The 24,322-nt window shown below is 40.9% G+C and overlaps 1 protein-coding gene across 7 annotated transcripts in view; it reads left to right on the top strand.

Moving 5' to 3' along the window:
- The window catches only part of ptprfa (protein tyrosine phosphatase receptor type Fa), a 454,009-nt gene that overhangs the window by 124,375 nt on the left and 305,312 nt on the right, over positions 1 to 24,322 (top strand). The window lies entirely within an intron of this gene.

The following is a 24,322-nucleotide window of genomic DNA, read 5'->3' as shown; positions in this document are numbered from 1 at the left end:
TTGTCCTGCAGGGTGCAATATTCACACCCCCTACCAGGTACCGCTACCCCTGGAAACAGAGCATACTGGACATATCACGTTTTACTTGTTGGATTTTTCCACTGTGAAGTCTTGCCAAATGGCTGACATTTTCCTCGCTCTGACCTTACTGTTACCGTTACACTCTCCGCTAGCATCACACTGTTGTTGTTTGCTATCGTCATGTGAAAAACTACCTGCAATCAGTTCATCCAGGACGACAGCACACTTAAAGGCTTATGTTTTGGAGCGGCAAAGAAGAACTGATATCCAGTTAAACAAGTCAATTATTTTGGGGGTTAATTAACTATTTTAAAAATCGCAATATATCGCCTTGCTTAAAGTATCGTAATATATCGCAATATATTGAATCGTAACCACTGTATCATGATACGTATCGTATCACCAGATTCTTGCCAATACACATCCCTAGTGACCACACCGTTGTCACACCCCTTGCAACAGCTCTGATTATAGCTAAACAGTCCGAGAGATGACTTAAGAGGAGAGATGTCATGGATAAGAGACAAAAAAGGGTTCTTATAGCGAGTGCTGTAGGACATACTCATATATAATAACATATGGATAATAAACCCCAGGAACATGCTTCACTTTGTTATAAAAAACAATGAAAGAAACCCTGTATTGAGTTACAGAGGCTAGTGGAACACAGGCTAGTGGACCAGAGGCTAGTGGACCAGAGGCTGGTGGAACACAGACTATAGCCCAGATGTGACGTCAGGATGTCGGCTCCCTTAACACAACTTATTTCTTAAAACGTTGTTTTAAATAAAGAAACATTCTTTGGTTGTGGCTGCTAGATCAGTCTGTCGCGCCACTGTGCCTGTGTAGGTATTCTCAGTTACTCTACACAGCTATACCCTGCATCTTGTAATGTGAAGAGGTGAAGTCTAAAAAGGTCAACAGCATGCAGCTCCCATTATGAGTACGGACTCAGAAAGGGGGGGTCATGGCTCGGTTTGGAGACTAAAAAACGATGTGCATGAGTCGACCAGACCCTGGCTAATGCAATGATGGTTCTTTGGTTCTCCCATGAGAAAGCCATTGAACCAAGTCAGCTATGTGTAATGAGCACAACATCATATTTGGGGATGGCAAATGGGGTAGAGGTGAAAGGTTTAGTAGGAACATTAAGGAAATGAATTTACATATTAGTCTGGAAAATGAGTTTAACATTATATAAAGCTGACGGGTTAGTTAATCAAGCCTGGCCTTGAGACAGAAATTCAGACGGACCAGTGATGCCTGGCAGTAAAAAAATGTTAGAAAGTAATTTCAGATGGACATTTATAGCAGATCTATCCACCTTTTCCTCGCCCCCATGATGCCTGCGTGAATAGTGGGCGCACAACTTCGGCGAGTCGTGTCAACTAAATCGTTTTCCAATGGTAACGCTCTATGCTAATCATCTCTCCTAGAGCGATTGTATTAAAAAAATCTAGTTAAAACATGTGTGAACACCAGCTCTCACAGCTCAAACAGGATAATGTGATTATAGCTCTGCCTTCTACTATGGAGGGATGGAGGACGACCTGAAGAAGTGGCCTCAGATAACCTACATTAGCAGATTTAGCTACTTTATTGACAGCAGCAGCGAAAATGTACATTTCAACTTAATTTATGTTTCTGTAGTACTGTAGTCTGTATGAAATGATTATTATGCTATCACACGTTGTTAAATATTTTATTCTTTTTGAATAAATGCTTTGAAACGGGCATTTTTAACATCAATGGTGCTCACTGACTACTTGGCGCTGCAGCAGCGACTCTGTCAACACAGACGCTGTTTGCACGTAATCCTGCGCCCAATATTGATGTTAGAGCAGTGTTATTTAATTAAAGATAAATAAAGTTAACGTTTATTACATCAATTGAATATTTTGAGATTTAAAATGTTCATTAATCGCTGTTGAAATCATGTTCTGCGCTCTGTACTGAACACCGTTAAGCTTAATGATCTTCCTACACAGGCGGAGGCGTTTCACCACTTTTCTCAAAAACTCTGGTCCAAAAGACATTAGTCAAAGTGTAGACAGTCTGATGGATAATCCCCCGGAGAAAGAGCACACAAACATGGTTGTCTGGCTCTCAACAACAGAGGAGTGCTGCCTGGCGTGGCGCCGAAGGGCGAAAAGTGTACAGAACACCGTACCACAGCGTCGCGATGACCTTTTAGAAAACAGCAATTTAACGTTAGTTAAATATCTGATAAAGCAGGATTTTGTAAATTGAAGGTGAATTACTTTTCAAAAGAAGCACCGTTGGTGGTTAGCCGCTAGGGTTAGCCTATGGGACTAACTAGCATACTGTTACTTCCGCTACCTCACCAGAAGTTACGGACATAATCATTTCTACAGTAACACCCCCGAGAATAAGGTGGATAGAAAGAGAGCTGTTATGCATATGCAGATAAAGTCAGCTTAGGAGAGCATGGTGCATCCGTGTAAATCCTCAGGCGTCAGCATAGTTAGTGTTTGGCTTCCAGTTTTCAGATGATTTGTCCAGTCAACATGTACATATTTTATCATCCCATCAGAAACAATGAGTCATTTATAAAAGGACTAAACACCCCTTAAGCGTTCCATAGTGGCTGCAATTTTCCTTACAAAGTAATTGTTAATTGGTATCAAGTGGTGGTCAGAATAAAAAAAGTATAAATGATTTTGCATCCATTAGAGCTTTAACCCCTTGCCATTCCGTCCTCTTTTTTAGAGGGACAGGGGATGTTCAGGGGGAGATAGCAGGTCAACAGTAGATGTCATATAGAAGTGGTGTACATCATCTGAAAGCTGGGAACATGAAGATTAATTTGAGATGCAGCTCAGCACTGTGTGTCAAGTTGTTCTAGTCATAAATCAGAAATAAAAATACATTAATAAATTAATTAATCAATTAAAATAGATAGTGAAAGTGTATAAGAGCGAAGAGCATTATGATAGAAGTATGATGGTCATCTCCATGCTCTATTATGTCTCATATGTTGTTGCAGTAATTTTTGGGTTGATATCATTTGTTATACAGATTTGGTGCTAACTTTAACCATTTTTTTTACCACTGGAGAATTGATAGAAATGATCAATAATCCCTCCAAAATACCACATTAAGACACCAAGACTTTGAGGAACACCATAGAAAAAGAAATGCTGTGATTTGGGATCAAAAACTTTTGACATTTGGAGATTTCTGCATTTTTCAGTATTTGGATGGCGAGCACTTGTGTTGTGTAAACTGCTCAGAAACCCCCTTATTGTCAATCTAGCTAGGAAAGCCATCCATCCTCTGAATGCTCTAGGTCTATAGTCTGATCCATCGATCCTCTGAATGCTCTAGGTCTCTAGATTGATCCATCCATCCTCTGAATGCTCTAGGTCTCTAGTCTGATCCATCCATCCTCTGAATGCTCTAGGTCTCTAGTCTGATCCATCCATCCTCTGAATGCTCTAGGTCTCTAGTTTGATCCATCCATCCTCTGAATGCACTAGGTCTCTAGTTTGATCCATCCATCCTCTGAATGCTCTAGGTCTCTAGTCTGATCCATCCATCCTCTGAATGCTCTAGGTCTCTAGTTTGATCCATCCATCATCTGAATGCTCTAGGTCTCTAGTTTGATCCATCCATCCTCTGAATGCTCTAGGTCTCTAGTTTGATCCATCCATCCTCTGAATGCTCTAGGTCTCTAGTCTGATACATCCATCCTCTGAATGCTCTAGGTCTCTAGTTTGATCCATCCATCCTCTGAATGCTCTAAGTCTCTAGTCTGATCCATCCATCCTCTGAATGCTCTAGGTCTCTAGTCTGATCCATCCATCCTCTGAATGCTCTAGGTCTCTAGTCTGATCCATCCATCCTCTGAATGCTCTAGGTCTCTAGTTTGATCCATCCATCCTCTGAATGCACTAGGTCTCTAGTTTGATCCATCCATCCTCTGAATGCTCTAGGTCTCTAGTCTGATCCATCCATCCTCTGAATGCTCTAGGTCTCTAGTCTGATACATCCATCCTCTGAATGCTCTAGGTCTCTAGTTTGATCCATCCATCCTCTGAATGCTCTAGGTCTCTAGTCTGATCCATCCATCCTCTGAATGCTCTAGGTCTCTAGTTTGATCCATCCATCCATCCTCTGAATGCTCTAGGTCTCTAGTTTGATCCATCCATCCTCTGAATGCTCTAGGTCTCTAGTTTGATCCATCCATCCTCTGAATGCTCTAGGTCTCTAGTTTGTGGCTGTAACGTTTCATGAGGCTGTGATTATCCTAGAGGTCACCACAGGTCATTTTATACAGTGAGGTCAAATAAAAAAGAAATGGTCTCACTACAATGAAATGTCTCCTATGGGGACTAACATCATCACCCATGAATACAGTTGGGCTCATTGGATCCACAAGAGTCTCAGCTTTACAGTGAGACCCAATTTATGCAATTCAGGACTGTTTAGGGACCCCTGTATGCAGAAATATTCAAATACACCATTTTAGAATAGGCGAATTAACACATTTATACTTCGTTCAAAAAGCTGCATGTCATTATCATGGGCATGTCTGTAAAGGGGAGACTCGTGAGTACCCAGAGAACCCATTTACATTCACATATCTGGAGGTCAGAGGTCAAGGGACCCCTTTGAGAATGGCCATGCCAGTTTTTCCTCGCCAAAATTTAGCCTAACTTCGTAGCGTTATTTAGTGATCTTCCCGACAAGCTAATATGACATGGTTGGTACCGATGGATTCCTTTGGCTTTGTTGTTCATATGATACCAGCATCTTCACTCTAGCTTGTCAGGAAGGAGGCAAAAAAAGCTGTTGAAAATGGACCTTTTAAAGGGAGATTTATCAAGTATTTAATACTCTTATCAACATGGGAGTGGGCAAATATGCTGCTGAATGCAAATGTATGTATATATTTATTATTGTAAATCAATTAATAACACAAAACAATGACAGATATTGTCCAGAAACCCTCACAGGTACTGCATTTAGCATAAAACAATATGCTCCAATCATAACATGGCAAACTGCAGCCCAACAGGCAACAACAGCTGTCAGTGTGTCAGTGTGCTGACTTGACTATGACTTGCCCCGAACTGCATGTGATTATCATAAAGTGGGCATGTCTGTAAAGGGGAGACTCGTGGGTACCCATAGAACCCATTTACATTCACTGATCTTGAGGTCAGAGGTCAAGGGACCCATTTGAATATGGCCATGCCTGGTTTTCCTCGCAAAAATTTAGCATAAGTTTGGAGCGTTATTTAGCCTCTTTTGCAAATTTGTGTTAACGAGTTATTATTGCGTTAACTCTGACAGCCCTCATTGATTATGCTGTCACATGTCAGTTTCTCTGTGTGTAGGTATTTGTGTGTATTGTGTGCTGTAGTTAAAACAGGGGCAGGACGATGGAGGAGGAGGAGGTCCTCGGAGGGCAATGTTTCTAATCAACAGGTTCATTATCGGGACTAGTTGCTTTATGGCTGCAATTATGAACACATTGTGTAATTTCCCTTTATAATTTAGCAGAGAGGAATTCATCAGAGGGGCTGTGTCAGCAATTACCTTCCTGTGTGAGCACTCTGCACTCTGGAGGAAATGAGAAATCATTAATTTCTCTCTCGGCGTTGAGATTTTCTGAAATTCTTATAGAAACCAAACCCTTTGAACCTGATTGAGGCAGCTCATGTCAAAAATTGCTCTCCTTTTCCTCAGAAATATAGCTCAGTCAAATTACAGCACACAGATATCACAGTCATGCTGTTGGAAGTAGCAGAATGATATTAGTATCACCAATGTCCACTGAGGATGAAAGCTCATATATGAACCAAGGCATTCCTTATGATTCAAGATCCCGCCACATAATCATCAAATTTAGATTGTGTTGTTTAGTAACCATGGTTACAGTGCAAACCAACATGCTCTCACTCCCTACTCGTCAAATAAATTATAGAGTATGATCTAGACCTGATCTATATGAAAAGCATCTCGAGATAACTTCTGTTATGATTTGAAGCTATATGAAAATGAATTGAATTGAAATACGTCAGCTTGGTCAGCGGCCCTGTGCTTCAAACTATGACGCTGTCACTTTCCACTCATTACACACAGAGTTGCTTTTCAAAATAAACTTCTGTGTGCACAGGAAACGTACAGTTTCAGCTTAATACATGCATACAGTCTTTTTTCAAAATAAACTTCCAACGTAGGTTTACTTAACGCTGGCCAACTCTAAAAGTTTTTTCATTCTTAACAGATTTTTGAAATGTGAGAGAGCCCACACATAACGTCATGTTGTGTTAAACTTAACAGTTTTGTTCCTATAGTGTGTGATGAGCATCGATTTGGCCAAAACAGCACACTACACGATAACAGATTCATTCATGAACAACAAGAGTCCCGACTAAAGGAAATGGAAATCTCGCAAAATCTCGCGCAATCAAACGTGACTTTACTGTAAACAAACATGGCGGACGACGGGCAGGAAAAATTAGCGATGTTAGTTTTTACTTTGTACTGAAAATTCACGAAGGATGGGTGGATGAAGTCATGTTGACATATTGAATAAACACTTGTGTTGTTGCCACAGATTAACTAGTTGGTCCTCCATTTCTGAGCTCCATCTTGCTACTACAATATGCTTTGTGTTTTGCATTAGCTCATGCATTAGCCGCGGCCGCCAAGACGGCGGTTGTTGTCCCTCAGCTTGGTTCTCAATTGGCTATTGTTCTTTCCTACGTGACGGCGTCATCGGCTGTCCTCGTAGTTCCCCACACGTAACAGGATATCCCATCATACATATTAAACTTAATATTTACGATTTCAAATCGGTGTGTCCCGGATGGACTTCTGTGCCAATCGGGGGATGTAAAAACATTCCTCACACAACAGGAATATCTGGAAAGATAATCTTTAGAACCATCAAAAAATCGGGGCTTTGCTGATGATTGTCGGGAGAGGGGGGAATCAGGCCCAAAATCGGCTTGATTCTTGTGTAGTGTGTACCCGGCATCACTTTTTAGGTTTATTTATGCAACAAAACTACTTGATTAGGTTTAGGCAACAAACATGGTTGGGCTGGTTGTACGGGTGTAACGATTCATCTACTACATCGATGTATCGATTTATATTCCTACGATCCAACTACATCGATAGGTACTCGGCAAGTTGTCCTTCACGGGAGACGTATATCAATATAAAATCGATCTGAAACGCAAAAATTGATTTTATTGATACTAAGGATTTGCAATTGTATATAAGGACGACAAACGTTATATGAAAGTGTTTTTTAGCACTTTTATTAGTAAAGAAATATTAAACGTTACTCCGGTTCACTCTCCAGACATGTACCAGCTTGCCAGCTCCGCCCTCTGCAGCGCGAGCACGCATCCATGGCGTCCATGCAGACGAACGGCGCACTGGCCTCCTCGCTCTCTCACGTGAGAGGTAGCGGCTGGAGGGAGATGAGCACCGGTCTGCATGAGACGGGGGCGGCTTCACCTACAGGAACTTTCCCCGTGCGCTGTCAGTTTTTCATTCAGAGAAAATGACTTTCCTTTACTTTTTAAAGTAGAAAACAACACAGAAATTCAACTAACGCTAGTCTGATGTAGTTTTAATCAGCTGTTTGGTTACTATCAGCTGTTTGATCATTATCAGCTGTTTGATCACTATCAGCTGTTTGATCATTATCAGCTGTTTGATCACTATCAGCTGTTTGATCTCTATCAGCTGTCTGATCACCATCAGCTGTTTGATCACTATCAGCTGTTTGATCATTATCAGCTGTTTGATCACTATCAGCTGTTTGGTCACTATCAGCTGTTTGATCTCTATCAGCTGTCTGATCACCATCAGCTGTTTGATCACTATCAGCTGTTTGGTCACTATCAGAAGTTTGATCACTATCAGCTGTTTGATCACTATCAGCTGTCTGATCACCATCAGCTGTTTTATCACTATCAGCTGTTTGATCACTATCAGCTGTTTGATCACTATCAGCGGTTGATCTCTGTATTATTGATCTACGGTTTATATTGAAAATGAGGACAGAAGCAGCAGGTTAAACCACTGTTCATTTAACTTGAATAGAAGTTGGTTTATTATATTTAGTGTTAAATATTTAACTGCCTTGTATCTTGAGAACTGAATCAGCAGGTCCTGCAGTTGCACTTTTTATTATTTTCTAATAAAAGCTGTATGTATTTGCAAATTAATTGTTGTGTTTACTTGTTTATATCCATAATTAATTTATCCCTGATTCCCTCACAGTAAAAACTTTGAGGAATCCTGACCTGCTCTGTCCAGTATCAGATATTTATTTCACATTCACTGATTAAACAAAAAAAGTTACTGTATCGATTTCAAATCATTGAATTGTATCGTATCACTCTAGGTGAGCCAGATATCGTCCTAAAATCGCATCGGAACCATGGAAATTGTATCGTATCATTGTAAAAACGTATCGTTACCCCCCTAGGTGGTTGTTACGTACAAAACTACGGTAAAATAAGTCAACGTTTACTTGATTTCACACGGGACATGAACAGCGGTCTCCTGGGTGAAAGTCCTATGTTTGTTTAATTAAAATAAATGAATAATACTAACAGTGTCAAAATCCATGAAAACTCTACACCATCTATTGTGTACATGTGTTTCTTGTAGTTTTAATGGCTGCAAGACCTTGTCATGTTGTATTTCGTGGTAGTATGTCAACCCAACCCGATCTCATAGGAAGGCGTTGAAATAGCACAACATATTCATGAATCATGATGATGAATTTTAGTCTTTTCGTGTGTCTTTTGATGCCATGCAAGCAGTCTTTTTCACTTCTTATTTTACACATCACTAGCTCTGAGCGTAGCATATTCACACAAATGCATTTGTATTGCAGTCAGTACTGACTACATGGCGTACACAAGACACACCAAAAGCACGTTGTTATTGCACGTAAAATGACTTCAGAATTACCGTGACATTCATACTCCATTTGGTGCGACCGGGCTGTTCTGCCTGTGCACAGTTCATTTCATAGTCTTGTCATTTGTTGGTTCAGTTTAAGGAGGAAGTATTAGCACTTGATGTGATGCGGTGGATCTCCCTGCTGTGCAAACACAGACATGTGAATGAGACTGATGAATGGAAAATTGTGATTTGAATACAATGAATCAAACGGAATCCATCAAACACTGAACTGTTCTCCACACATGCTGATGAAAACGACCCAAGTTGGTTTGAGTTGGTTGCGTGTTAAATGCCAGCTCTCCATAGGGAGGTCGTTCCCTGTCAGAGGGAGTGCTTTATAGTCACCACCTCTCTGTGGCTCATTCTCACCTCATAATGCTGTACAGAAGAATTTTATGAGATCACACACAGAGTATAGCTCACACTCTTTTGAGTTCACTCAATCTGAGTTGACTTTTGAAAGGGGAAATTTTAAAAAGGAAAGAATGAACCCCTTCTCAGATATTTTAGAAACATTATGGGCTATGTAATGACAGATTACATATAAACAGACAAGCTGAGCACAGTTGATGTAAATATTATTTCCAGCTAAGCGGAACCTGTAGACTTTTAAATGACTGGTTTGAAATAAATGGGCACCCTATGTAGGGATGTTAATAATTAACCATTTAACCGTTAACCGACATTAAGCATTTTAACAGATTAACTCTATCTGTTAAAACGGTTAAAAGAAATATTAATAATTAATTAAAAAGAGGAGCGGCTCGTCACTTTAAGGAGAAAAGCTGATCCACCTTAACAGCCCACCTTAAGAGGCGGAGCCGGAGTTGCAGGATACAGGAAGTCGACTCCGGTCTCCAGCTAGCTTGATTGGAGAGGAGGAGTTGTAGTTTCATAGCATTTATTCACTGACAAATAAAGTGTACACACACTGCTACACCTACGTTCAGAGCTAGAACGCCACTAACAACCTCACACTCACTGCCAACACACACACACGGTCTGTTGGAAACTCTTTAAAGTTACGCAGACTACGTGTGGCGGCGGCGAGCACGAAGCCTCCGGCAATGCTAGATCTGCTAACGTAGCACAAATACACACACTGTTGGACACTCGCTAAAGTTACGCCGGCCAGACACACAGCTGACAACCTGCTAAACTAAACTAAATGTGCGGTGGAGACTTTTACTGGGAAAGTGGCTGCATGTCCACGACACTACACGCAGCATCGTAGCTGCTAAGTTAACGCTCCAGGACGGTGAACTGGAGACTCCCGTCAACCAATATCTGTTGTGCTCGTGCACTGCAGCTGGTACACTGCTGCATGCGAGGCACAAATCTTGTCGGTTAACGGTTAACGAGGGTCGGTTATCGATTAAGACATTTTTTCAAATTTAGCATCCCTAACCATATGTTAAAAAATAACCTGTAAAGTGCTAATCAAGCTAAATACTGTACAACATACAAATGAAACAACAAATCATGCAATTAAATGATAGAATGGTTGTTTTTTAACCTGTAGTGCGTCAGCCGCACCCTACTTCAGCTTGACAACATAGGCAATTTCTTGGCCGTGATTGCCCTCTAAAACACACGACAACCCCATACCAAGACCCTTCAGGAAAATTATCTGATTTGTGATAATGGGCGATATAAATAAAATTGCCTTGACTTAAAGCTAGGGTTGGTAATGTTCTTCAAAAATATTTTTTGTTATATTTGTTGAAATTTTCTTTACATCCCGACAGCAATCCATAAATCAAATGCCCTCACAAAAAAAGAAAACAATGTGGTATCTGTGGCTGTAACAGGATTGTAATTAGCTCGTCCAATCATTTCATTTGGTTCAAATGTAATGATTGGACGGGCTAGCTGCCTGCCTGAGTGCACACTGCCAGGTGCATTCATTGCGTGTAACCCACCAGCTGCTAGCTTGACAGCTGTGAGTACTAACAATAGCCATTTTTGTTGTTTACATTCATAAAGATAATTTTGGGTGACTTCCTCTCTAGATTTATGGACCTTTGGAGTTAGTGCTGCTAGCTACTTTCATTGGAAAAGAGTTGGCAACACTGGGCTGGGTTTTTTGGTTTGATATTTTTTTAATTTAGCGTACTCTTGCTAGTTTGTCAAGATTACCGACCCTAGCTTTAACCCTGCAATATGAATAAATCCAACAACAGCCACCAAGCTGCCGCTAACGTTCATGTACACCCGCAGACAAAGGGAGGGAGGAGGGGTATTGACTTCCCTGTTCCAAATGGCAGCAGCAACATCATTCCTCCACCAAATCCACTCCTTCCGTTCTTGCCTTTCCTAATAAAAGCCCTAGACATACACACTACGTAACTGTTTACCAGTATGGAGGACGGAACCTGCAAAAATTCAAAATAAATTAATAAATAAATACATTTATTTATTTATGGAGTCATTTGTCATTGAATGTAGCAAAAATAATCTTAAAAAATAAATGTAGCCATCAATTAATTGATCAAATGTGACATACATTGATAATTTTCTTCTTTATTTTATTTTTTATCTTTGTATTAATTCCCTTATGCATTTACTGTTCTGTTTAATGTTCCCTTTTATTTATTTATGTATTATTTCTATAATTTTCGTAATTTATTTATTTATGTTTGCATTTATATTTTTATTATTTTGCATTTATTTATTTTTTATTTATTTATTTTTGCATGTATTTTTTTTTTATTTATTCTATATTTATTTTTAAATGTATGTATTTATTTATGTATTTATGCATTTATTTATTTATACAGTTCTGCACGATTTTCCTTTTGCATTTCACCCCTTATTTATTTCTGTATTCTTTTTTTATACATTTCTTTATACATTTCTTTATCCATCTCTGCTTCATTACGGCTGATGCCACTGGAAACGCGCTACGCAGCAACAGCGGCACCCTGACCATCGGACACACTGCCGAGTCGTTCTCTCCATCTCAGGACTCGGTGCTGTGCAGAGCGCCCAGCGGTCCAGCGTGTGTAAAGAAATAAATAAAGAAAAGAAAACAGAAATAAATAAGTTTGGGGAAATAAATAAGGGGTGGAATGCAAAGGAAGAATCACGCATAAATAAATAAATGCATAAATAAATAAATAAATACATACATTTAAAACAAATATAATAAAAAAATAAATTTAGAAATAAATAAATAAATTTAAAAATAAATAAAAATAAATGCATGAATAAATAAAAAGGAACATTAAACTGAAGAGTACATAAATAAGGGAATTTATATAAAGATAAATAAATAAGCAAATTAAAACAGAATATCAATTTATGTCATATTTTCTCAATTAATTTATGGTTATATTTATATTTAATATAATTTTTCTACATTTAATGACATATTTGTGTATTTATTTATTCATTTATTATTGATTTTGGCAGGTTCTGCCCTCCATATACCAGAGGAAAATTCACTCACAACATGAAAGAAAACTCAATAAAAGGCTATACAGAGTTTAGCTCAGACAGACTACCAGACACTGCTCTGGGTTTATAGGATCCCGGTTTTGGGCTCTGCGTGCACAAATATATTCAAACCTTTTATTGGAAAAGTGTTGCAAATTCACATTGCTGTCGGCATGAATAGTTTTGATGCAGGCAAGTATTTAGCGTATTTGTGACGTTTACTCATCACGCCATTGATGTGTAAAGGCCTTAAATGAGATGGCCTTACTAGCCAACTGCTCTGATGTCACATCTTCTCGGCAAAATCAGCTTTTTAGAAATGGTTAGTGCGCTGGACCTCAAAATAAATATCTATATTAAATCACAATGAAACACATTTAGTCACATTTCACACACATTTCAAGAGGGGCTGACCAAAAGAAAAGACAGAAAATGTTATCTGTTAACGGAATGATCTAAAAATCAAGATGTTCACATGCATATCGCAGTCCGTCACCTTGTTTGGGGTCCGACCTTGTGTTGGTTTGTGTGCTCTGTGACCATGGGAATTTTCTGAATGATGGCTTCTCTCTGAAGGTACTAAAATAAATTATAACCAAAAGTTGATATTCTTATCATGTTACAAGATCAACAGCACATTTTGGTGAACAAGAACTGAAATTAAATGAATTGATTTCTGAGTTTTACCAATCACCATGGCAAACACCAAGACGAAGTGTAAACATCATCAAGATCATCAGAATTTTCCTTCTGAGTTGAAATGCCGTACTTAATTGCCTATTTCTTTTACTGTAGCTCCTGAGAGTCCATAGTGTAATTTCAGGACACAAAAACTTGTATTCAAGCACTCACAATGTTCTCATCCAGCCAGGGTTCACTTTATGGCTAGTATGCTGTAACCTTCCTTTCCCCTACACAGCTTGTCTCTGGATTTGCAACTCCCCAGGGTCACATACACATAATGATTTGCAAAATAGCATCGGTTTATTCCGTGTTTCTTTGCCTCCCTCCTTCCAGCTTTCATGCAGCGTGTGGGTACTGCTACCACACTTGTGTGGGAGGCAATTTTGTGGATCATGAACAAGGAGCAGGAGAGAACAATGTATTATTTATAAGAACAAACACAAGTGGCAGCAGTGTCTCTGCATCCAGCTCTCCAAATGGAATTTAAGATTACTGAGTCTCTGCCGGATGGACCGACTGTTTGTGGGTATTAGATTATTGAGGAAAACAGGAAGGTAAAATTGCCTCTTTAGTCTAGACCATAGTCTGTCTATAAAGATGGACGGCATTACAGCTCCCCAAAAGTGAAGCCAAAACATCTGAATCTCCCACTGGTGGCTGGCTGCAGTACAGGTCATAAAGCCCGCCTCCTCCATGTTAGCGGATGGCACATGAGCCAAACTAAAAGTCAAAGCACAAGTCAAATACATTTTTCCCAAAAATGTTTTCTGTCATTTGAGGTAGTTCTTATCACGCTGATGTCTGTTCAAGTGTTCATTTTTCTGATAAATTTGGTTTTAATTAGTTATTTGATGCTGTACACAGGAATGCAAAGTTGTCACCTTTTGGCGAAATTCACCGTTTTTAATCTAAAATAGGTCACCTCCGTGATTCGTGCAGATGAGATGAGTTTTTGAAATGGGGGCTGGGGATAGGGGGATGTCAAAAGTGAATTTTTCCGTCATTGTCTGTTTAGTTTTACTGCTAACGAAAAAAAAGATTGATGAACATAATGAAGAATCAAATTTCACAAGCGTGAGCTCCGTTCGGAAACTTATAGCCGTACACCGCTAGCAATGAGCTCTACGAAACGTTTCAATCTGGCTTCAGACCACACCACAGCACAGAGACCACCCTCATCAAAATCACAAATGACCTCCTCATCGCTGCAGATTCTGGTCACATCAGCATCCTCATCCTCCTGGACCTCTCAGCTGCCTTCGACACAGTCTCCCACACCATCCTCCTCACCCGCCTATCTGACTACCTTGGCCTCACCGGTTCAGCTCTCTCCTGGTTTCAGTCCTACCTCACAAACAGAAAACAGTTTGTCACCATCAGAGACTCCAGTTCCACCCCGGCCCCAGTCAACCATGGCGTACCTCAAGGCTCTGTGCTGGGACCCCTCCTCTTCACCATCTACATGCTCCCCCTTGGTCAGATCATCCGCCACCACGGTCTCAGCTTTCATTCATATGCTGACGACACACAACTATATCTCAGCACCAAACCATCAACCCAGCTACCCCCACAGTCACTTGTAAACTGCCTACATGCAATAAAAATCTGGATGTCATCTAACTTCCTAAAACTCAACAGCAACAAAACCGAGCTCATGGTTGTGGCTCCCAAGGCCCTGCTCCGGAAGGTTGGAGATCTCCACCTGGATGTTGACGGCTGTTCCTTCTCCCCATCCTCGGAAGTCCGCAACCTGGGTGTCATCCTGGACCCAACACTATCATTCCAGCCTCATATCAGGTTCATCACCAAATCCGCCTTCTTCCACCTCAAAAACATCTCACGTCTCCGGCAATCACTCTCTGACTCTGTGGCAGAAACCCTCATCCACGCTTTCGTCACCTCCCGTTTGGACTACTGCAATGGAGTTCTGTCTGGGGTTCCCAGCAAAGCCCTGGACAGGCTCCAGTATGTGCAAAACTCGGCTGCCAGGGTTCTCACCCGCACCAAGCCCTGGCAGCACATCACCCCCACCCTCATCCACCTCCACTGGCTCCCGGTCAAGTCCCGCATCACCTACAAGATCCTCCTCCTCACCTACAAATCCCTCAATGCCCTGGCTCCTCAGTATTTATCTAACCTCCTCCACCCTTACACACAGCCCCGGAACCTTAGATCCTCAGGCACGGGTCAGCTCTCCATCCCTCACACAAGAATGCGAACTTTTGGGGACAGAGCCTTCAGTGTGACAGCCCCCACACTTTGGAACTCTCTCCCCATAGAGCTCCGCAACGCACCATCTTTGGACACCTTTAAAAGACTCCTCAAAACCCACCTCTTCACCAAGGCCTATGGCCCCTAGCTTCTGTTACATTTGTTGTGTTTATTTATGTCTTTGTTAAGCGTCCTTGGGTTTCATGAAAGGCGCTATATAAATCCAAGCTATTATTATTATTATTAACAAGTGCAGAGGTTAGCACAATAAGACGATTGGCGTGCGAGTCAGTCACACTGGAGCTGGAAAACCAGCCTGCAGGTTCCTGATCAGTTACAACAGCAACGGAGAGAGAATTGTGTGTAAAATGAGGACGGTGTCGCTCCACCGCTATCCATTATACAATTGCCGCATAGATCTTGACCTGGGTGTGAAGTTTAACTTCTAGGGGCTGATCACACCAAGACACGTCGCTAAAAATCCGTCGCTAGCAAAACCATTTGAAACCACCTTTTCCTATAGTACGGTGCACCTGGCGTACATTTCTCTTTTGCGTGTCACGTTGGGTTTTTTTGTAGCGTTTTTTAGATGCGCATAAAATTCAAAATATTCTCAACTTCTTAGCGCCAGGAGTAGCAGTGCTCGTCAAAGTCACACTTAGCTCAGGCAGCCAGCCAGCAAATCAAGCGAGTTAGCTGTTGGACTGTGAGAGAGCTACGAAGTATGCGAAAGGGAAGGGGGAATTCATACCTCATGTTGTGATAGTTTGACGTAGACTACTGACTTTGTGAGAGATAGAAAGACCATATTTTTTCCGTTAATCACATTTGATCGCCCGGTTGCTCACGCAGCCCCGCTCCACAGGCACACCACGCGGTTCTGCCCAACGCGTTTTGCTGAGGCGTTTTTTAAGTGGCCCGTCTGTAGCAACACATCTCAGTGTGATTAGCCACTAATGATGCTATATTCCGCCTTGGTGTCTTCTCCTTCCTAATATCAGATTATTTTGTTTATCACGAAGCATGTTTAGTGAGTGGAGATTTCCATGTAAACCAAGCTGCACTGAGGATAGTCCTCTGTAACTGAATTTCACACAAACAAAAGGCTGAAAACTGTGAAGAATACCTTAAAGGTCCCATATCATGCTAATTTTCAGGTTCATACTTGTATTTTATGTTTCTACTAGAACATGTTTAGATGCTGTAATGTTCAAAAAACTTTTATTTTCCTCATACTGTCTGTCTGAAACGCTCCGTTTTAGCGTATTTTAAGGGAATTGCAACAGAATTGCGTTGCTAGGCAACAGCTTGGGTCCATGTTTACTTCCTGTCAGCTGATGTCATTCACATACACCGCAAGCGGAAATAAACCGGGACACATTTAGAATGTTTACATTTAAAACTGTGAAATGTTGTACAGTTGTGACATCACAAATTACAGAAATCCTGACAGCATGTTTCAAGCGCACAGTTCTTGAATACGGGCCGTGTGTATTTCTCCATGGATTGAGCGTTTCCATACTTTGACAGTATTTATAAAGGACGTGGAAAGGATCACCTGCTTTATAATAAAGAAAACATGAAAATCTCACTTTTTACAATATGGGACCTTTAAAGGAAAACTCCACCCATAGATACTCTCACAACATTATGTATCATCAATCACTCATTTTGAGTTGATTGCAGAAATTATTTTGTGATGACTTATTGAACTGTTGTCATTTCCTATTGTGCTGCTCCATTCAGCCTGCCACCTGGGCTCAGTTGAATATATTGAATTTGCAGTGTATGTGCTGGCAGACTTCTATTGACAAGGACATGAATTGATTGGTCCATGAGAATGTAAAGCTTCATCTTGATTAAGATGAGCTGTTCTTGGCAGAGGTTTGACATATGGATTATCATGTCGTGAGGTGGATTTGGAGAATAGTTTGTTGTTCTCTTTTGGGAAAATGTATTTCTGAGTCTATAAATGACTATTTATACAGTAAGCTTGTTTGTTGTTTTGAACCTTGTGATTTCATCACAGTCATTTATGGAATTTTGCAAAAAATGCCTTTGGTATTTCTTGTGGAACATTATAATTTCAGACTTTCATTAAAATGATACAGGATTTCTGCACTTAGGGACACACAAATGAGGGGGGCAAAATACTAGAAACGATGGACTACAGTACAACAGCAACACCCACCATGACATCAATAATAACCATAAAGCACAATTATCATCTTTCTGACAACGTCAACAAAAAGTACAAATATATAAGCTTCGTAAAAACAGAATTCATGGCAGAGCGTTTGAATAAACATTGAATAAAACAAGGTAGGCTGTTTTAACATATTTTAAATAAAATCATGTTTTCAATATATTTAAGATAAAATTGCACATTTAAAATGTAATCACATTGATAAATGAATGACTTGTGGTATTTGACTATCATAAAAATGTAAATAAACTGTTGGTATTAATATCAATTAGGCTATTCATATCAGTGAAAAAGCAACCATGTAGCCTGTCAAAATTTCCATAACTGCATTAACCATCTTAGTGAAGTCTAATCATAGAACAGTCTTGAAAGTCAAATTGACTGAGCAAATTCTCAACTTGGCTTCTCAGATGAGTATTATAAGGCCATTAGATAGAGGTCCTCTGCCTCGCTCTGTTCCCTCTCACTATCGTCACTCTTGTGCTCTGGTTCCACCGGCTCCTCCCAGAGAACGTCCTCCTCGCTGCCATCCAGAGCATTTGATATGCTGCATCTCTTGAATCCGTTGATGATGCTCTCTGGGGAAACTGCATCCTTATGCTTGCAGGATCCATTCACAGAGCAGACGCACTACAGGCTTCTGAATTTTTCCAGACGGTGTGAGTGTGTGATTACCAGACATGAGCCACTCCGTGTATCTCTTGCACAGATTAGCCTTGAATGGCTTGTTGACGACTACATCCAACACCTGGAGCTGGCTTGTCACCCAACAGTATACATCAGACCGGCAATACGTCATCCAGAGTCATGACCACGCCTCCGTTTGGTGGAAAACAATCCCGTGTCGTAGACGGTAACAGAGTAAACAGAAGAAGCTGAAACATGTCTCCAAACTTCTACTTTAAACAAAGCGGTAATAGTTAAAACACTATGCAGAAGAGTTGCTGTGTAGTTGGTTGCACCAAGAATAAATCCAAAAACGCTGATCTCCGCTTTGTTCCCCTGCCATGTCCTAAAAAACATCTAATAGAGGAGCTTTATGGCTCCAAGCTATAGACCTGACCAGCATGGCTTCATGGCTCCAAGCTATAGACCAGACCAGCATGGCTTTATGGCTCAAAGCTATAAACCAGACCAGCATGGCTTTATGGCTCCAAGCTATAGACCAGACCAGCATGGCTTTATGGCTCCAAGCTATAGACCTGACCAGCATCATGTCATCACAGAGGCTGCGTTCCCTTTAAGGGGAAAGAAACTCGCCTTCACAGGAGAGGAAATGATGAAAAGCTGTTGTGTAGCGGGTTAACCGAGGCGTTCACACTGAGATATGATACGTGAATACGTCAGTCTGGTAAATGGCTAAATGATGCTGGTGACGGTGACTAGCATGGCTAGCTAACGTTAGCTTGAGTGGGAGGCTGCTGCAGTAATACAGTCACACATTAACGTTACAGCAGCATCAGACTGTCGTCAACACTTAGCCGAACGTGATTCAATCGAATATGTATAGATGTCTGGATAAACAAAGACTGAAGGGACATGGCGGCGATCAACCTTCATTGAACACTCAGGTTGAGATGGATGTATACGAGCCCAAACATGCGTCAAATTACATTGAAGTCTCTGAGATCTTCGGTTTTCTTTCCCCCAAAACGGGGCGCGTCCTTGTCTTTTTTGCGAAGTACCCGTAAGTGGCGGTCTGATGTATGATCACTAGGTCACTGTTCATCGCCCGCACTTGAGTTTTGACTGGCTGAGTCAAGTGTCCACGGAATGCATCCAAAACCAGCAAGATCCTCTTCTTTCTGAGTCCCCCACGCCATCTGCCCCACACAACCTTAAGCCAGTCCACTACAGGCTCAGTCTCCAGCCCTTTTCCTGGACACTTACAATAATAGCAACTGACATTTTCTCTTTAGGTACTGTCTTGCATTTCAAAATCATGTACGGAGGGAGTTGGTTCCGTCTGCAAGGCGCGTCAACATGACAATGATTCAGCTCTTCTCATTTCCAATAGACTTGTCCTGTGCCGCAATGACAGTCCATTACGCCGCATCATTCTTCTGCACCAGCCGAGGCTAGCTTTGAAGTCGGTTGGGGGTATGTTCCTCTCTTTAGCGATTTCCATGGCCTTCAGCTGAATGAGGGCTGTGGTAATGGGCGTACCCTCATTTCATTTTTCAGTGACATACTCACACACTCTCCTGTCAATCTCTTGGAAGCAGCTGCTGCTAAGATTTTCTCTGACTGCAGTTTTAAGACGGTCTTTTTGGGCTCGCCTTTTTTGGACGTTACACTTGTTAACACCATATTTCTTGGCTGTTAGACAGTTGTTTGATGACTGTGCTGTATTTATCACCATGATGACCACTTGCGTCTCTCCATCTTTCAGGCCACTGGCTCTCTAAGCTAGTTGTTAGGGACAGCTCGCTTCATTCAGGAGGGCAACACTCGTTTTACAGATATTTGGCTATAGAATGCTAACACACATTTGACTGTATTACTACCTGCTACACCTCTACCTAGCACAATAGGCCAGACAGAAAACCTAGCAATTTTTCTGGATCCATCAGTTGGGTCTAGATAGACTTTGCAAGACAGTCTGAGCCTGTTTGATATTGATTGAATTTAGGGCTGTCAATCAATTACAATATTTGATCGCAATTAATCGCATGATTGTCCATAGTTAATCGTGATTAATCGTGTGATTGTCCATAGTTAATTGTGATTAACCGCAAATTAACCACACATTTGTTTATCTGTTCAAAATGTACCTTAAAGGGAGATTTGTCAAGTATTTAATACTCTTATCAACATGGGAGTGGGCAAATATGCTGCTTTAAGCAAATGTATGTATATATGTATTACTGGAAATCAATTAACAACACAAAACAATGACAGATATTGTCCAGAAACCCTCACAGGTACTGCATTTAGCATAAAAAATATGCTCCAATCATAACATGTCAAACTGCAGCCCAACAGGCAACAACAGCTGTCAGTGTGTCAGTGTGCTGACTTGACTATGACTTGCCCCAAACTGCATGTGATTATCATAAAGTGGGCATGTCTGTAAAGGGGAGACTCGTGGGTACCCATAGAACCCATTTACATTCACTGATCTGGAGGTCAGAGGTCAAAGGTTCTGTTTGAAAATTGCCGTGACAGTGTTTCGTCGCCAAAATTTCGCGTAAATTTGGAGCGTTATTTAACGTCTTTCACAACAAGCTAGTATGACATGGTTGGTACCAAAGGATTCCTTAGGTTTTTTAGTTTCATATGATGACAGTATCTTCACTCTAGCTTTAAACCCGCTAGACCCTCCGAAAGATCGATTGCTTAAATGCGTTCAAAAATAAAATGGTGTTAAAATGAATTTGTGTTCATTGTGTTATTATCGCATTAACTTTGACAACCCTGATTGAATTATAAAAATGTGACATTGGGCTGGAATTAAAACAGGGGTGCATCAACTCACTCACAGCAGACTCCTTAAATGACCCTGCCAATTTGGTGTGGACAAACCTTCGGTGCTGTTGACTGGTGGATGCCTGCCCTAGCTGAGCAGTTGTTGGTTTGAATGAAAAACCACTGACTTTAGTGCTGACGACCAACTTTTGAGTTTACCGAAGACCAAAGTATTCCCACTTTGTGAAAATAGCCTGGTGACAAAAACTAAAAGTGCCCCTGTAAGTTGCTTTGGCACATCGTCTAGTTCAGTCCCACTGTACGTCTGAGCTGTGAAAGCAGTGAGCTAGCTCTTCAGAGACGCTTTCTGTCTTCCCTCTGTGCAGCCATGTATCAGACTTCTGCCTGCTCTTTCTGTTACACCATGGAAGCGGGAAGTTACAGGTGGTGCACGGCTGACAGGTTATGTTGACAGGCCCGTCAGAGAGCAGCACTGGAGAATTGGCAGGATTTTCTGTATTATAGGGCAGAACAGTTGTGCTGTGAAACTCAATGAGCAAACGTTTGCTCTTCCCTCCATCCACTGTAGTGTGTTCCCTTGATAGACCATGTAAATAAGCTATTTCTGTTTTCACAGGATTACTTTGAATAGCTTATGAGATAACATCATCAAAGAAGTCTTTAAGAAGACCATTCATTTGGACACTTTTTTTAAGGCCATAAGGAGTTAAATTGGGCCGGGGCTGTCCGGTGTTCAGACTACGCTCTTGTTTCTAGTCAGCCACCACAAATAGTAATAGATAACCAAGATTGGTGAAATTCTTTTTTTCTAGTTGCCGGAGCTCTGAATTTTTAATAGATTGTTGCCACGCCATCATCATTTGCATCGTCTAGCACTTAGCATTTCTGCGCAGGAAGCATGCAACCTCCCCATTTCAATATCATGGTAATAAGTCATTTACAGGTCTTTTTTACGAGCTTACCCAACAACCAATTTCAGTCCAAGATTGGATCTTGAGAAAATTTTCTACTGAAATGAAAGTCTCAAACCCAAATGGCAGAATTTTCTTATTTGGTAGCATGACAAATGGGAAACCTTCTGCCACAGCGGACAGACCAATTGGAAACCCTGACTATCCAGTACAAATTTATTACAAATGGCAGATTATATTAATTTCCTTATATTTTTCCATTTGGAATACCTTTGAATGGGATGATCGTGTTTCCAAAGGTTTCCCAAATGGGCTTTCCCTAAATCAACTCTGACATTTGGAATACATGTGTATGGGGTGGTCAGGGTTCCTAATTGTCCTGACCCCCGTGGCAGAGAGAAATCTTAACAATCTTCACAGACGGTGTAAAACCAGTCATTCCTCACACATCCTCACCTAGGTACACGCTTTGTCACGAGCTTCCGGCCCCCTGGTGAACAAGGTGGTAAATGCTGCCAATTGGGAACACAATGGGTCCCAGGCAAATATGAATCAATCTCGTTGGGGTTTTCTGTACCCGTCTTTGGGTCAAGTAGCGAAAGACATTTTGGGGCCCATTTTTCCCTAACCCATGTATTGACAGGTATTCCAAATGTCTCGACATTCATGAGGCAGGCTAATTAGGGAAAACAAAGAAAAACAAACATTTATTGCAGTAAACTCTCGCGACACGTGCAGCCACCATCCCGACTCCCAAACCCTTGCTTTCCATCTCGCACATGTAAAGGGCATACTACTTCCTGCATTGACAATGAATGTTGACATTGGATATAAATTGTGAGATGGAGAATTGTCCAAAATGGATGTCATTTCTACAGATATTGGGCTGTCAAGTTATTAATTAAATTCTAGAATTCAGAGATGGCAAAAAGTGACGATCAGACGGGTTTAAACAACTCCCTGGGTAAGGCCAATTTATTTGGAACAGAAAACAAAGATAGACATTAAGATTTATACCCAAACTATCTGTCGTAAACATCCATTATAGTTTACAGACCCACTTCCTGCTTCAAACCTTGACCTTCTGTACTTACTCTAGTTCTATATAAACACAATTTTCCTGTATAATGAGATTTTTTTACTGATATTTGAATGTTCTCACTTTGTTTTTACCTGCAAATAAAGTGGTTTAGGTAATCTGGATGAACTGTTGGCCCGTTTACAACTGTCTTGACTGTAGCAATGTCAGCATGTTCCCAGATCTCACTTATTTACTGAGGACACCAGTTATGATATCATATCTGATAAGAACCAAGTATTTTGCTACCTGAAATGCTGCTATGATCATCTTGCAATAGCTCAATGTTAACCACTGTTTGTACAAATCACTTTCCATTAAATTAAATCAGTCTCTTTTTTTCTCTTCTTTGAATGAAGCTGGTAACCAAGGAGGTAATGGTACTTTTTGAATGAAGCACAAGGTAATATTGGGGGCATTTATTCTGCCTGTATTAGCATTAATGGCCACTGTTTTATTCCTGCTTGAGGCAAACTATATTGACCTCTGCACAACTAAATAGATTCCTTTTTCCATGTAAGCCCGTCTTGTTATTGAAGAACTTTGCACCAGGAGCCCTCCTCTCCTCAGGGGAGGGCTAGTAAGAGAACTGTGAAAGGCATTGCAGTGTTTCTACTTTGGGTGTCCAGAAGTCGGGAGCCAGATTGTTTATATGTCACTTTGACTGATAAGAGGTTGATTTGCATGGCTGCTCCCTCTCAACTCCACAGCCTAATGAGTCTCTGTGAGGAGAAGACACTTTGTGTGAAACTGTTGTCACTTGTCATTGTGAATTGCCTCTGAAACACAGCTTTATTCCGCCTCACACAACATTTGACTGCCTGGCTGCATGCCTAGACACCATTAAATTATTGAGCCCAAATGAGAAACAGGCCTGTAAGACAAGTGTGCTGCTGTGGATGACAATGAGACGTGAAACCACAGGCTGTAAACTCGTGAGTTAAGGAATAGTTTTGTTGAAGAATAGTTGGGACCTAGGAATAGTATTAAGGCCCAGTCATTTTGGGATGTCCCTTTACCACAGTCCTCCATTTGCTTACCCTTCATCTGATGCCAACCGTACACCAAACAACTTTTCAAGCAATTTCACTGTCACAGACATATTTCCAATGTCGGAATAAAATCACAAGAGTTTTGCTAGAGTTGCGGAGCGCTCCCGTGATCTCCATCGTTTAGTGTAAGGTGGTCATAAAACTCAGTCCCATCGGTCTTAATTCAGTCTTTTTCTCGTCTTGACGTTCCGATGAAATCAAATTTTAAAAATCAAGTTTAATATTATCTAAATTCAATGACGCAAACATTGTCAACAACAAATAGGAAGCAGGAAAACAGGAAGCAGCAAACGGGGTAGAAAGTTAACATGGAGAAACTGGTAGAGTT

The sequence above is a fragment of the Sebastes umbrosus genome, chromosome 5 (assembly GCF_015220745.1).
Source record: "Sebastes umbrosus isolate fSebUmb1 chromosome 5, fSebUmb1.pri, whole genome shotgun sequence".
NCBI lineage: Eukaryota > Metazoa > Chordata > Actinopteri > Perciformes > Sebastidae > Sebastes > Sebastes umbrosus.
This window is presented reverse-complemented; position numbering and strand designations above follow the sequence as displayed.